Source organism: Dermacentor albipictus, chromosome 1 (genome assembly GCF_038994185.2).
Source record: "Dermacentor albipictus isolate Rhodes 1998 colony chromosome 1, USDA_Dalb.pri_finalv2, whole genome shotgun sequence".
Lineage (NCBI taxonomy): Eukaryota > Metazoa > Arthropoda > Arachnida > Ixodida > Ixodidae > Dermacentor > Dermacentor albipictus.
This window is the reverse complement of record NC_091821.1, coordinates 176,170,900-176,184,124: the sequence shown is the minus strand read 5'-3', so window position 1 is coordinate 176,184,124 and position 13,225 is coordinate 176,170,900. Positions and strand designations below refer to the sequence as shown.

The 13,225-nt window shown below is 44.4% G+C and overlaps 1 protein-coding gene and 1 long non-coding RNA gene across 6 annotated transcripts in view; one reads left to right on the top strand and one right to left on the bottom strand.

Moving 5' to 3' along the window:
* LOC139052546 (cell adhesion molecule Dscam1-like) overlaps window positions 1-13,225 on the bottom strand; it is a 1,125,159-nt gene that overhangs the window by 397,062 nt on the left and 714,872 nt on the right. The window lies entirely within an intron of this gene.
* Window positions 6,162-10,935, top strand: LOC139056103 (uncharacterized). Its single transcript, XR_011512159.1, has 4 exons — window positions 6,162-6,375; window positions 7,331-7,431; window positions 8,394-8,522; window positions 10,550-10,935. It is a non-coding gene; the product is annotated as an uncharacterized lncRNA (long non-coding RNA).

The following is a 13,225-nucleotide window of genomic DNA, read 5'->3' as shown; positions in this document are numbered from 1 at the left end:
CCGTGCGTCAGCACCTTCCACGGCGGCACCCCGAAAAGACAGGTCGCCGTCTTTGATAAGCGAACGGACACGCCGTTCTTTCGTTCGAAGCACGGTTGCGAGCGCGCTGCAATACGACAGCGCATGAGCGAAGTCACGCGGTTTTATTTACGTATTTCGCGGTCTCGCTTTTAAACGCGGAAAACAATCACCACGCAGCATGTAAGGTGCCACAAAAAATTAGATCGGTCGTTTCTGAACTCCCTGTACGGTGTAATTAAACGTACTTGACCATAACATTTTTGATAATTGATGTTAGTTAATCAACTAATAAAGCGGAATATAAAAATAAATGCTCTAAGGAGCGGCACACAACGACAGAACATACGTTGTTGGTTTCATTCAGCTGCGGTTAACCGCTTGTTTCAAATCCTTGGTTCAAGTTACGTGAAACACCCTGTATAAAGGAACACGCCGAAATGTTTCGGGCATGTTCCTGAATCGTTGCTCCATAAATAAAAAGAGAGAGAGAGAGTGAGAAAAAAGAAAATAGCCGTGCAAAGAATTTTTCTTCAAGTGGGTAAAAATGACCGGAAGCAAGTGGCTATACAACGGCAACGGCGTAAACGAATACGCTCCGCGAAGATGGGTGGCAAAGCGGTGAGCGTAAGATGGGTCCTTTGCTTACAGCCGAACGCCGGTGTTAAAGAATTGTTGCAGAACCCGTGCGCACAGAGGCGGCGCTCTCAAACCTCCTGAGGCGTTGCTTGCTAGGTTTCACGCCGGACGAACGGCAGCGGGTCGAGGATGCCCGACATTATTCGTTTACACGCCCGTCCGAGCACGTCCATCGCTGATGGATGGCAGCTGCGCCACCTCGCGCACGCGGCGTTCAAAAACAAGCCGAGCGAGGCCGTGGAGAGGAGAGAGCGAGAAAAGGGGTATGGGCGCCGTGGAGCGAAAAAAAGAAAGATAGGGAAGTAAATAGAAAAACAAACAAGATGAGAGAGTGAGACAGGATCACCTTTGTTCCTCTTCCTAGCGCTCGCAGCCCTCGACGTCGTCTCCAGCGCATTTTGCTTCGTCTTCTGGAAGTTCGAGTATAATGGCTGCTTATTTCTTCGGCGGTGTCAAACGCTCCAACGCGTCCGCATGTTCTTTTTTCTGTGAGCTGAAGTGCAAACGATAAGCGCCGGTGCCGTTCGGTTAAAAAAAATATGTATAAACAAGTACGCCATCAAGCAAGACAGGCGAAACGAATGTAGACTGGGTGAACGTAAAAGAAGCGAAAAAGAAGAGCACAACGTAAGCTCGCTTTCTTTTTGGGAGGACGAAAGCGCAACAGAGAGCGAGATTCTTGCCTCTGCTATTCCTGATTTTATGATACTTAGCTGTGACAATTTCTTAGCCGTGACCGTAGCTCTAGCTGTCTGTCTTCTCACGCTTTACACCTACTGCATGTATGTGCAAGCTTTGAGGTGTCGCGCAAGCGAAAACAACGAATAGTCAGTTTATACATATTTGAATTAGGCTATAGAGACACAGGTAGACTGCACATGTTGCTCAAGTAGAAAATTTGAAATCTAGAAGCATTGGCTCTTCGAGAAATGGTGCGCCGACCATACTGCGCGACGAAAAAAAAAAATCAGGACGAAGAAATAGATGGGGACCTCTCTGAGTGGCGAATAAAGTTGAGAACTAAAGAAAAGTAAAAGCAGAAAGATTGAGATTCGGATGTTGGAAAAATGAGCAACCGCTTCTCGTCGACGTTGTCAAATGTCCGAATGCATATTGCACTTGACCGTTTCAGGCGCCGATTAATTCTGTTGATTGAAAACTTACTTTCACCTTATTTCTTCCGTCTTCAGAGTCATGAAAAGCATACAGCTGCAGAATATATTTCCTTTAGTCAGTTTTGTCACTTGCACATAGTGTGTGCTATGCAAAAACGTACTGCAGAAATACGAAATATGAGAACAGCAACTATTTTATATCTAGCAAGCTTGAATGTACCTATCCAGCCGGTTGAAAATAACGCCTTGTGCACGACAGTGGAAAACAATGACATTGCAACATTGCGACGTTGCGTTGGCATTGCAACGGCACTGCGACATTGCAACAAATCAGATCGTGGTCCTGGCGCGTAAAAATCCCATAATCTAACCTGTAATGCACCACCACAGTTGCTCAGGTAAAACGTGTTCAAGTTCTGATACAGTTCAGCAATGATAGCACTTATAATAAATTGCGTTTGGTTATAATAGTATGCGTTTTCATTCTTGGGTTACCCACTTTCAGGGCGGGGTGGGAAGAGAGAAACTTATAAACCGCGATGCGACGGAGTGCCGCACGCGTACTGCCTATCGCTCAGAGCCGAACGAACTTTGCAACACAATTGACAACGACCGAACATGTGTGAATCGAAAAGGTTTGACACAAAAAAGTTCAAAGCGAAGAGGACGCAGGAAAGTATTTAGGAAATGGGTTCGCTCAGAAAGAACGGGCGGCAAAAATAATATGGCGGGAAGAGGCGAGTTATCTGACTGCCGCGCCAGCAGAGCACCGGGCGGTCGACAATGTGGGACGGGCGCGCCGTAAATTTCAATCGCGCGGAGTCGCCGGCGCTCGGCGGCGGACCCTCCGACGACACCTCGCACAGCGACAGCGGCAGCCGCGCTGTTTGGCCGAGTTAAGCGAACACAAATTCGAACGGCAGCCAGCTTCTCGCCAGCAAATGGAATGCGGCGTCGAGGCCTGCGCCGCACGCGCGCAGAGCGTCGAACGAGAGGGAGGGCGCCCAGAAGAGAAGCGGAAGCTGTTCCCCCGCGTTTCGCAACTCATTTGAGGCGCTCGGTATGTCGCTGTTGCCTTTCCCTACGGCAAACGGCCTCTGGGCTGCTGCTGTTGGGAAGTCGTTCTAGGCGTCTTTCGCAACGCCACGCAACGGGAAAGAGATTTCAATGCGTTCTCTGGCAAAGGATACAGGCCGCAATGCGTGAAGCCAGGTGGCTAATTACGCCCGTTCGGCACTAATTACGCGACCTCCGCAGACACGCATTTCGCCAGAATTCGCAGAAGCCGCGGGTCTATCTTCTGGATTCTGCGTTGCAGATAAGCACGGGAGCACCGGTTTACAGAAAGAAGTGAAAAAAAAGAAAAGTGGCTGCTGGAGTCGTATCTGACTTGGGGTAAAAGCAAAAGATGAAAGGCTATAATAAAATGCCGCTTTGCTCAATGGAACGTGTGGTACTTGACTGCGTCAGACATGCGTGGTGAGCGCTGAACTGTTACCATCGGTTAATTTCGTTATCTGCAAATGTATAGCAATGGCCACCTATGTGAGGTGTCGTAGGTGACATTGGCGAAGCTGTTAAACAAGAAAAAAAAACGAAGTATAGAGTAAGGTACGATTATGAGATCTACAATGTGCGGTCGTCAGACTACCGACGACTGAACACCGAATGCCTTATAATCATATCTTGCGACCAGTTCTTTATTTTTTTTAACGGCTTGGCCATTATAACGTTAGCTGGCACAGACGGCATATAGGCCAACGATAATACAGACACAACGATGCTACAGCCTACATATCCACGAGAGAGACGAATTTATATGAAATGTAGGTGGGTCGCCCGCTATAGTTTGCTCTGGCGTACTATACTCTACACTGGTGAAGCGGAACACATTGAATTTAATTCTGGGGTACGTTTTACGTGCTAAAACCACGATTTGATTATGATGCACGCGGTGGTGGAAGACTCCGGATTAATTTGGACTACCTGGGGTCCTTTCACGTGCACCTAAATCTATGTGCACGGGTGCTTTTGCATTTCGCCCCCATCGAAATGCGGCCGCCGCGGCCGGATTTGATCCCGCGACTTCGTGCTTGGCAGCCCAACACCATAGCCGCTAAGCCACCGTGGCAGATGAAGCGGAACACATTTCCATCAAGCGTGCGTTGTGAGCAGCCTTTTGACGAATATGCCGTGGATAATTTTCTTTTTCGTTATCATGACGAATAATAAGTTCAATAACCTTAAAAGGACAGTACACACTAAACATTTTTACACCCTTATGGGCGTTAATAGGGTGCTTTCGGCATTTACACCCATGCCCACACCCTTTTAGCACCCTTTTCGACCAAAGCACCCTATCACAAGGGTGTATACCATACATAAGGTGTGACTTTGCTCTAAGAAGGGTGTTAAATCGACGCCTGTAGGGTGTTGAACGTATTGATGCATAAATCTGAGTAACGTGTACACGTCCACGCATTGAGCAATGTGTGTATGTATTGCATTTCTGATGCGAAAGCGTTTCATGGCCTTTCAGGTAGGAAAGGTGGCGTTCTCCGCAACAACAATCCATATGGGACCCTGCTCATGCCAATCTTGTCATTTACCTTGAAAGCAGTCAGAAAGCATTCAGAACCGCGCCGCCCGTTTTATTCTCTCAAATTATTCACTTCATTCTAGCGTCACGTCCATGAAAAGAACACTAGGTGAACCTGGCCTTTGGTTACGTCGCAAATACTTTCGCCTCTGTCTTTTTCATAGAATATGCTAATTTAACCCTTCTCGTAAAGAAAATCTTTTCACGACACCAAGTTCTCGTCTCGCATCGACCATCAACACAAAATTGATGTGCCATTCTCCCTTTTTGCCAAGAACAGCCACTGAATGCAACCGCCTTCCCGCCTCCACAGTCTCAATTTGTGACACCACTAATTCAAGGTCGCCGTTCAAATTATCTTATGGTTTCATTTTCTATTCTTGCGTTGCATTGCAATTATTGCATATTTTCACCACTTCTTTCTGTTGTGCCTACTAGGCCTTGAATGTATGTATAATAAATAAATAAAATGTGAAGTCATCGCTCTCTTGTATGACGTCAGTAGTGATACAGAAGGTAGTAAATACAACAACGTTAATTATGAACAATTAGTGGTAAATAATGTGAAATCATGTGAATAAGGGTGGAATAAATTGGATTAAGGTTCGTACAAACTATAGCATGGTGGATTACGGGACATTAAGGTAGAATTGAGAAGAACACGTGACAATGTATGAACTAACGTATCATGGTCACGTGACAATTGCAAGTGTCAATGCGTGAAGGGATTAAGTTTTCGCATTCCTAAGTGACTGTCGATATTTCATCAAGGATTCTGATGTTACTGGCATGACGGCCACTCCAAAAATGTATCGTCCAGAAAAAGAACTCCCTTTCACTTACAATTCCATTATGATTATTTTTCGTGCTTACAGGAATATTAACATGCAATTAAACACTTCTAGAAAAACTGCAGTAGCAGAGCGAGAACACGAGAGCAACTTGCGCAATTCTGCACTAATATTTCGGTGCCCTTAATAGCCCAACAAAAAGTGGTAAAATGTAAGAAGCTGTTTAGATACATTGCTGAACAAACAGGGACGTGCTGTTAGACGAGCCTCTGCTGTACAATGGCATCAACGTACAATTTGCATGGTGAATCCATAAAAAAGACTTGTAGAGGGGAGATCACGTTGGAAGTTCTCAAAGCCGAATTTCCACGTACCTTGCCTAATTCATTCAGAGGTTTACTAAGCTACTGATCTGCTTTCTAAGTGCATCCTCAAATACAGTTTGTAAGGCTGAGCCTATAAGGGGCTGGTGTCATCAAAGCTGTAATTTCTTATCCAGAGCATACGCACTTGCAAACGCAGTCTTCAGTCTCCTCATGAATATTTACGCGTCGCTGTCGCACGACCAAGATGTGAGCGTCTTTATCGAGCCACGATATCGCTGAAACTACGCTGTGACCTCGCAAAGTTGCTTCGTTCGGACGCAGCGAGTAATCTAATCGCACCAGCAGAAGAGCGCCGATCGTCTCGCTCACGGTCCCGATTTGCGTACTGTACCCTAAGTGATGCAGCACAGACTGCGCCCCCACCCCATAATAAAATGCTCGGCACGAAACGTAGTAGCAACTACCAGCCTCACCGCTCTAGTTAGAGATCACAACGAAGCAGCATCAAACAGGCGGCCCTGCGAGCACGCAAACCTGTCAGAATAAACGTTCAATTTGCGCGGCCGCCCCATGCCCAATGAAAAGCGACCGGAAGTGACGGGCGACGCTGTACCATCACTTCGGCGCGCGGCAGGACGGGAAGGCGGAAGCTGCGCCATCATGCTCGTTTTCGCATGCGTTCGCGTCTCCCGCTGTGCGAAATAATTTTAAACGTGTGATTAGTTTTGCGCGTGGGGTAGAAAAAGTTGTGGCCCTTGCTTTGTGTATTACTCGTGCCCCACTTCAAAGCAAAGCGTTCGTACGCACTGGAAGATGGATCCACGAAGGCTGAAACGAGAAGTTGCAACGTGCCCGGTCGGTAGTACTGGCATGATGGAAATTTTCAGGCAAGTGCCCGTTTATTTGGTATTTGTTTTGTTCGCTTTAGAAATATCTCACTGTGATCTCGTAGCATAATTCATAATTCGCTAATGTGAGAGGAAGAGCAGCTGCACTCCTACTAGGCCAAGTTAACTACTTCGAACGCGTCCCGTGTGACTAATGTTTGTCAAATCTACATCGGGCTTGGTACGCCTGCATAGTTCCGCTTTGTTTCTCAGCGCTTGAGCATTCATTGATGCGATTCTCTTGTGCGTTCAGCGCGGCTGCTTGTAATACGATCGTTCGCACTTCAGTTAAATGTGGTCGACCACTTTTGCGTCGCGTAGAAAAAGGACGACTGGCTTAGCCACCTTTCGAAAGAACCGGCGCGGTATTGGTTCTCCCTGTTGCGGTCGCGTGCTGCTGTTGCTGCTTGCCGGACGCCTTCGGCATTTTTTCGGCTCGCTTTGTCTGTGCGTGTGCTCGCGCTCGGCTCGATTTGTGTGTGCGTGCGTGTGTGCGCTCAGCTCAGCTCGCTTTGTGTGTGTGTGCATGCGTGGGCTCGGCTCGGCTCGCTGTGTGTGTGTGTGTGTGTGTGTGTGTGTGTGTGTGTGTGTGTGTGTGTGTGTGTGTGTGTGTGCGGGCGGGCGGGCGGGCGGGCGTGCGTGCGCGCGCGCGCGCGCGCGTACAGTACATGCCGGTTTGTATGGGCCGGCGTGTTTGCGCGTGTCTAGTGCGTACGTGTTTTGTGAGTGTGTTGTCTGTGGCTTGCTGTGTGTGCGTGCACGTGTTAGCGTGTCTGCCTGCATGCATGTATGTGTGCTTGTTTGTGTTCATCAATGTGCGCGTGCGCGCTTTTGTGTCTGCGCTTTGAGAGTGCGTATACTTGTGTGTGCGTGTGAGTGCGTTTTGTGTGCGTGCGTTTGTATTGCATGAGGCCGGTAGAGTTTTACTCGCAATAAAACTTCCGATTTGGTGCAGCGAGTGTTCCCGCCTGAAAGCCGAGTTTGGTTTCAAGCCACCCTGGACAACTACTGTATGAGGCGCCGTTTCTCGGGAGGACCAGTGGGAAGGCGCCAGGTGTACGCTTCGTCCTTTTTCCTCCCATGCCCTGATGAATCGATATCCTTGATTGTTACTGTGAAAGGAACGTTACATCCAGAGCATAAATAAATGATTAAGAAATCTGGTAGTGTGTTTCGCCATTACACTAATTCCGATCTTAAAGACGTGGATTTCCCATTAGCCCACATTTCTTTTGATGCACACAACCGCTGAAATTGTTAGCGGCAGGTTATTCGAGACGTTCTACGTATATAGCAATTGTCTTCAGGAGCTTTTTTGCATTTTGAAAATTTGAAGTGTTGTGCCTTAGAGGTATCATATACAAGCTTTAGGTCTCCGGGTAGTTTGCATGCCCTTCGAGAGCTGTCGCCTATAGCCCTATTGAAATTCGTAACTACAGTTTGGAGCACTGGGGAAGCTAGAAGGCTTATCCTGGCTCTCGAGAAAGTGTTTAAGCTGGAGGTGTAGGTTGAGGAGTTTGGAGTTGTTAACACAAAGGATTTTTTTATGCCTTAGCAGTAGGAGTGACACAGGATAAAAAAAATGTATGTGTGTCAAGCGTAGGAAGCTGCTCATGTGGTAGAGGCATGTGTGCGTGTGTGTGCGCCCATGCATGCGTGCGTGTGTGTGAATTCGCTCCTCAAAAGGGAGTATGTGTGTAAGTGAGCTACTTCATTGCTGGTCTGTTTGCCAAGAACTGGCAAGAAAACACAATAATCAATTTAACTTGAAATAATAAACTTCAAAGCATACTGGCGTACTGGCGACAGCAGCATATGAGCATACAAGCATGCAGCTGTGTGACAATCCTAATGCATGACTGCAACATATGGAAGGAGGCTTTTTCTTCAGTAAGCAGCACAAAGACCATATTCTTGGCTTTTCTCGTGCAAACCAAAACGAGACTCATTGCCAATGATCTTGTCTTTTGCTCCAATAGCATTTGTTTATCTTGTACTTAGAGCGTCGTTTCTCGCAGGTCGTGCAGATGGTAGCAGCAATTTCACAATGCCCAGCCTTGGCGCCCCCCCATTAAGAGCAAGCCACTTGCGTTCGCCTTCAGACAGATGGTTAATGTCTTCTTGAAAGCGGTTGAGAAGACAACATTGTAAGTAGATATAGTTGTGTAGTGTAATATACTAAGTCAAGTTATAATATAAAACTCGGGCTCCTTGGCCGCCTAAGCTTGATATGATGTGCAGTTGTCTGTGGTTGTAAATATTGCCGATGGTACAGTGCATACTGCAGGTATTACTGCTGATCCAAAATATACATTTGCATTTTCTTGATGGTCTTTCATAATGAGGATTTTCTTTGTGCAAGAATATTCACAGAATGCCGGGGCATTGTAGCATCATATTGTTTATTGTGCATTCACTGCTAATTTCGTATGACCTTCCTGCTACCAATTTATTTGCAGGAAAGGAATGTTTACTCTCTGCAATAAGCTTGTTATTTGCTCATTGCATTACACTCTTCTACCTTTAATTTATTCCCATATAATTATCAAAACCTTAAAATTTCAGCTGTTTCTATTTTGAATACAATATCAAAATCAAAATGCACTGGATTGCAATATAGACTGCAAGGAACTTGAAGAAATTACAAAAAACCAGGACCTCTCGGTAGTGTTAAAAGAACGTTTCCGCAGGTAATGTGCCTAATTGTACTGAGCTAGCTGCTCATGAAAATTGCAAGCATATTTCATTTCACACAGTTTTGCAGTATATAGCAGGCCTATCATAGTCTCTAAGCACAACCTTACCTCATTTGCATCATGAAAATGTCTCATACTTAATTTGGAACAAGTTTTGAACAATGAATGTTTCATAATTTTGAAACTACACAAAGTATTGGTTGAGGCTAGATAGTTTTCAAACAACTTGAACATGTGGAACCTAGCCATTAGAGGACGGAAAAAAAACATGCACAGGAGCACTCATTGAATGAAATGTGATGCTTGTGGTCATTTCCCACATGGCAAAATGTACTTTTAAGCGAGAGAGGGCAGGTAGCCAACTTACAACCATTGTGACTCATGCGGATAGTAGCAACACAGGTTGAGAGATGGTTGTGTCTCTGAGGTTCATTGAATATGTGAAAACTCATATACAGTACCCCCCTATGAGGGGTAACCGTGCTATGTTTTAGGCAAGAAAGACGATTGTTCTAGGTGACAAGAAATTTCAGGCTCTAGTTGAGAGGCTACAGAAAGAAGGACCATGTAAATAGTCACAGATTAACATAAACTGCGTCAGAGGGGCATCACAGTTTAGAGCATGAAGTGGGAGCATGAGGAAGGATCATAAGTTTAAATAAAAGAATACTACTTGTCAGTGCGTTGCCAAGCTAACCCATTGAAAGAAGGGGGCGTGCTCTAAGAAAAATAGTTGACAACGCATGCTAAATTTTCGAGGAAAGTATGCCAAAATGCCAATTCTTACTAAATTAGTAAATAAGAAATACACGATAAATTTTAGGATGCAGAAAGTGTCTAATAAAGTGCATTGGAGAGTTGGATATTGTTGGGCTGGATGCATGTATTGCAGGGCAAATGAGAATGCCAGTGGGCATTCCCTCATTTAAACAGTAAAACAGTACTCCTTGTCTCCTAGTGTAATAATGTTGTGCAAAAACAGTGATTTTTTAATACCTTGTGCATTTCACTCCTAATGTGCCATATCCCGTAAGCTTCTCACCTGCAGTACTTATAAAGTGTAATGCAGATATATTGCAGATTTCATAATGTCAATTTTGTGTTAAGGTCACATACACACTCTTGTACAAATGTGTTGTTGAGAGATGTCATTGGTAGTCTTTAAATTTTATTCACTCTTATTTTCTATGGTGAAAAGGCTACTGTAAATTTATATGTTTTTGCTGCTGTATGTGCCTTGTGTTCACAGTGACATAGTGGTTTAGCATTCACAGTAACATGCAATTCCTTAATTTGCAAAATAGAAACTTCTCCTACCTTTCACTTGTCTTGCCCAGTTGCCTGAGCGGTGCATTCTGCCCAGTCACATTAAGTTTGTTACTTTGAGGAGCTTGTTGCTTTATCAAATTTCCCGCAAAGTGCATGTGTAATTGCACGGACTGAATTCTCATGATTCTCTTCTTATTTTGCTAATGCAGGATGCAAGATTCCAGCAATGCCATGCGCTGCACTTATTGGTCAAGATGCTCAGAGAATGGAGTCCCTGCACCTCGTGGTTAACCGTGAACATTTCTTTTTCTTTTGGAAAGCTAAAGGCCATTTGCTGCATCACTTGCATTCTTGCAGCTCAGATGTGTACTATATTTTTCTAATTTTGAATCAATATTGGCTGTTCAGTATAAAAAATGACGTACAGCGTGAAGGACAAGGACTGTGAGAGACACACTCCACTGACTTTCAACAATATTTTATTGCTTTGCCACATCGTGTGTGTATACACAAGAGGGGTCATGCGCAGAAAATGAAAGCCAGTAACAAGGGGTGTTCTAACAGCAAGTCATTGTAAAAAGAACATGGTCACTTGAAAAAAAACATCACAATTTCTATCTGTATAGATACAAAATTTCACTAGGGGTCAGCGTGATAGAGGGGGCACTAACGCACACACTACCCAGTTTTCTGGTGAAATCAGCTTCAATAATTTACCGGGTGAGCTGTGTCTCGCTAAAACTTCCGTATCTTCAAAGAGGGGCATGCAGCCACAGTCCCGGCAATGAATGCCCAAGTGGCCTTGAACAGTGTTATTGACGTTATAGTGCTCTCTTAAATGATCATTTAGGCGCCTGCCTGTTTGTCCATATATTTACTGCCTCAAAATGGGAATTTGGGAAACCACATTCGTTGCACACAACGCAAAACGTTTTCTGTGCCCGCCAGAGCAACAACTCTGACGCGATTTAGGCGCGTTTACATGCTTACAGAGCCTTGCCGGCTTTTCCGGGGCTGAGAAAAGGACTGTGATTCCTGCAGGTTCCCCAATCTTTTTTAGCCTATGGGAGACATCATGAACATACGGTAGCACTGCAAACCTGTGTCTTTCAACCGTCTGGTTCCTTGACCGAGCGCGCTCATCATGTTTTGTGCACTTCAGAAGCTGTTCCGCTATGGCTGATATTAAGGCCAAAGGGTAGCCAACCCAAGAAAGGCAATCAACCTGTGCAGCAACACTATGTTGCATCCCGTGTGAGCAAGATTTATTGAGGCTGTTAAGGAGGCAAAGCTTTACAATATCTCATTTGACTTTGTTGGACAGACAGGCAGGCGCCTAAACAATCATTTAGGAGAGCACGTTAACAACGTGCATAACACTGTTCAAGGCCACTTCGGCATCCATTGCTGGGACTGCGGCTGCGTGCCCCTCTTTGAAGGTACGGAAGCTTTAGCGAGTCACAAGTCATCCGGGAAACCATAGAAGCAGATTTCACTAGAAAACTGGTTAGTGTGTGCGTTAGTGACCCCTCTATTGTGCTGACCCTTAGTGAAGTCTTGTATCTCAACAGATAGAAATTCTAATGCTTATTTTTTTCAAAGGACGATGTTCTTAGTACAGTCACTTGCTGTTAGACACCCCTTGTGACTCATATTCCGCGCATGCCCGCTTTTGTACATTTACACATGATGTGGCAACGTAATGAAATATTGTTGGAAGTCAGCACAGTCTGTCATCTCTCGCAGTTCTTGTCATTCAAGCTGTACGTAATTTTATCTCATTAATTGCAAACTATCCCAAGAAACTACCCTTGTTCAGTATAATTATAATGTTTGATACGACCATTTGCTGGCAAATGTTAACAGTGTGATATTTAACTTGAACTTCTGCATGACTGCCTATGCCTGCATTCTTTTAGTAACCTGAGTATGGCTAATTTATTAAACCATATTTGCTCATTTGCATGCTCACATGCTACAGCATGCCTTAATCTTGAATTACTGCATCTAAATGCAAATAATTTAGAAATTTACTATGTATTTTAAAACACTGTCCACATTTTGTGCTCAGCAAAATCGTTTAATCAACAGTGGTTTGTTTTTATCAGGCCTCCTACTGCACTTTGCACCCAGGCACTAGTAGATGTGGAATATGCACTCTTTTGATTTATAGTAAGAAAAGAACCTATTTTCAAACTACATATTGTATATGTACCAGTGTCTTCGAGTTACAAAACAAAAATATATAGAAACTGGTATTGTAGTTAGAAAAACCGCTACACAGCAACTTTAGCCCAAAGAACTCTCGTTTCACAGAAGAGGACAAACTATCTAGGCACTAAAGAATTCTACGTATTTTTGTGCTCAAGTAATCTTGTTGGAAATAGAAAATTTGCAATAAGGCTCCTGGCTTAAACCTCACTTAAAGCATGTCTATGCTTGAAAAGTATTGTTTCAGTCTGAAAAATGTTGGCCAGTTATGCTTTACATCGACTTTCCAAACTTTTCATAATGCTTTGCGATTACATTAGTGTACAAAATAACAGGTGTCTTTCTTGTGCGTTTGCTCTGCATTTCAATTGCTTCCCTAATTCACCTTTGCAATATGCCTTTTCTTTAAGGCATCCAAACTTGAATTTTCGTTCACTGGAGCCTAATACTAAATATTTATTCCTTTATGTGGCCCAAAACACTGCGAATCAACCCAGGCTCTTTCAGTGCCGCTATACATAGTTTCTTCTCTAATAACAGATTTGATCAATACATATATTTTAGATACCTTTGTGGGAAATGTACATGTTCTTGTACTTACCGATGTGTTTGGTGATAGTGCATGTTTATATTTCATGTGATTTATGTATATGTGCTCTGTATTGCAGCATGCA